The sequence below is a fragment of the Octopus bimaculoides genome, chromosome 23 (genome assembly GCF_001194135.2).
Source record: "Octopus bimaculoides isolate UCB-OBI-ISO-001 chromosome 23, ASM119413v2, whole genome shotgun sequence".
In the NCBI taxonomy this organism is placed as follows: domain Eukaryota; kingdom Metazoa; phylum Mollusca; class Cephalopoda; order Octopoda; family Octopodidae; genus Octopus; species Octopus bimaculoides.
Window position 1 is genome coordinate 28,900,312 of NC_069003.1, and position 3,238 is coordinate 28,903,549.

The following is a 3,238-nucleotide window of genomic DNA, read 5'->3' on the forward strand; positions in this document are numbered from 1 at the left end:
TTTAATAATAATAATAATAATAATAATAATAATAATAATAATAATAATAATAATAATAATAACAATAATAATAATGATAATAATAATGATAATAGTTTCTGATCTTTACTGATTGGAAGTGTTATTATGCACACTGTTTTGTTTTGATAGAAAAGATGAACTATAGTAAATATTGTGATCAATACCACAGATTTGCATGTCGTTTGACCTTTACCAGTTGAGGATGTCCCTTAGTCGCTGACGATATGTGCATCTCTGATCACGAGCAGAAGTAGTGGGGGAGCATCATAGTAATTCGTTGGAGTTTGGATCATTTACCTTTGGAAACATGGGTGTTTCGTTCAACATCCTTAAACAACCATTATTAAGGGACCTTTTGATGGTGATGTGCTACTCGACCTGAAGAAAATTCTAACTGGGACCCACATGCAAGATCATGCGCTGTTTATCTTGATATGAGATCACTATGTCGTGCAAATATGAGTGTGATGCACATGCCTGGTGTACCCTTATCACATGGATAGTCATGGTGGGTATACTGGGCGTCTACTATTTTACCCCAGGGTCACTTTGATGGCATGCACTGCTTTCTCACTCAATAATAATCATAAAAATAATTATGTTAACGATAGCTATTATTGCTAGTACCATTTTATTATTATTGTTTTATTTGTACAAGTGGAACACGCCTCCTCGCATCGCTGGTAAACTTTCGTTACTTGTTAAAAATGATTTCCGTTAATATCTTGTTTTGTTTCTAACTTGGTCAAACTTCTTAGAAATTAACGAATTCCGTTTTGTTTTAGTCCTTCGGGGCGGAAATTGTTTTTCTGTTCTAGAACTTGCTCATTAATTAAAACAACAAAATATGGCGTCGACGTTATTGACAGCATACTAGAGCATTGTTAATCGTGTTTGGAACTGTAGTTTTCTCATCTCTTTCCACCACCTTACCGGTTGTAAGTTAACAGATGACAACAAAAGTAAGAAACAGCAACAACTGTAACCATCTCTACAGCAAAAACAAATATAAAGTAACCGCCATCTTCTTTGCAGCTGGACAACATCTAAAAGAACAAAGACATGGTATCATAACCCCTTCCACCGTTACGACTGTAGGAGACGATATTACAAGACGAATAACAATGTAATAGACGCCCAATTCAGCGATACAGAGCTCAGATTTCACACAGCTAAACAAAGACGCCACGCTCAAACTCACACACACAAACACACACACACACACCGCTACCAACACCACCACCACTAATACCAAAACAACAGCAACAATAGCAACAACAATAACCACTAGAGTCACTCGGTCATCGCTCAAAGCAGCAACAAACCATGGATGTTCAATACCTTGAACGTTTACGACTGAACTGAGAACACCAAAAAGGCGGAATCCCTGCAAAATGCAGAGTACCAGCCACAGAGTACAGACAATATATGAATAAAGGATGATATCATACAATACGTATTATAAAAGTACTGGTTTCCATATAAGTCTAAAAACACATATAGGTGCTGTCCAGATTGGCGGTAGCCCAGTGAAGTGAGGCACTAAAAGAGTAAAAGAGTAAATGGATATAACTTTCAACAACCTAATATATCATAGCGAATAAACATCTCATAACAATTTAATATAACATTAATGCACTATAGCTTCAATGGATGTCACTCCCTTAATAAACTTCAACACTTTTCGTTTTGATAGATATTTATCACCATATATATTAATATTGTTATCACGGCATTCTAATTATTTTCTAATTATAAGAAATCAAGCAATGTCTTCATACATCAGGTACATTCGTTTATTTAAAATCACCATCATAGTCTCCTCCAATATTTTTCTGATTTCTGTTCTTCCCCTTAAACAAAATATATTAGTCTCTCAGCAAGAAGCAATGTTGCTTTGTGATATAAAATTATAAATTATCTGTCAGTAGAAGACAGCTAGATGACGTATCATGAATTACCTCACATTGTGAAATGTGTAAATAATATATTTTCCATTAGACATCTCTAAATTCAGGAGTTCTGGCATCGAAATTATTAAAAACATTATTTGGTTTCGCTGTTTGTTTTTTCAATTTCTAACAAAATACAAATTTTATTAATGCAAAAAAATACGAATAAATCTGCTGATGTCATAATGGATTTATTGTGTTCATATCACTTCATATCTTTCCACTAAAGAAGTTAGAGTCAGAGAAAGAAATATAACCCAAATTAATTAACATGAACGAATTTAGAAGCATGTATGTATGTATGTATGTATGTATGTATGTATGCTTGTATGCAAGCATGAATGTATGTATGTATGTATGTATGTATGTGTGCATGTATGAATTTATGTGTGCATCCATGAATGTATATATGCCTACATGTATGTATGTATGTATGTATGTATGTATGTATGTATGTATGCATGTTTGTATGTATAAATGTATGTATGCATGTATGCATGTGTGTATATGGAGGGACAAATGAACAGGCAGAAAAGCAGCCAGTCTGACAGACAGACAGACAAGCAGACAAATAGGTAGATAGATAGATAGATAGATAGATAGATAGATAGATAGATAGATAGATAGATAGATGCATAGGTGTGGCTTTGTCGTAAGAAGCTTGCTTCCCGACCACATGGTTCTGGGTCCAGTCCCACTGCGTGGCACATTGGGTAATTGCCTTCTACTATAGCCTCGGTCCGACCAAAGCCTTGTAAGTGGATTTGGTAGGCGGAAACTGAAAGAAGCCCGTCTTATGTATATATATATATATATATATATATAGATATATATATAAAAGAGAGGATGTGTGTGTGTGTGTACGTGATGTGGGTTATGCACGTCCACAAATTAGCACGCATGTTGCTCCAATTTTAGGAGGACATTGTTCATGACCCTATCTGTGTTTTTGTTAACTTTTTCTCTCAGAGGCACCCGCGTATAGCTGTAAAAATCGATAAACTTTTACCAATTTTGAAGTTTGTTGACATGAAGTCAAATCTGTGCGTACGCGCGTGAAGGAGAGAGAGAGAGCAAGAGAGAGAGAGAGAAAGAAAGAAAGAGAGAAAGAGATAGAGAGAGAAAGAAATAAAGAGAGAGAGAAAGAAAGAAAGAGAGAGAGAAAGAAAAAAGAGAGAAAGAAAGAAATAGTGTGTTTGTGACAAGGGGAGAAACAGAGTGTTTGCCAAGCGTCTAAAAAAAAAAAAATGAAAAAAAGTGGAAGA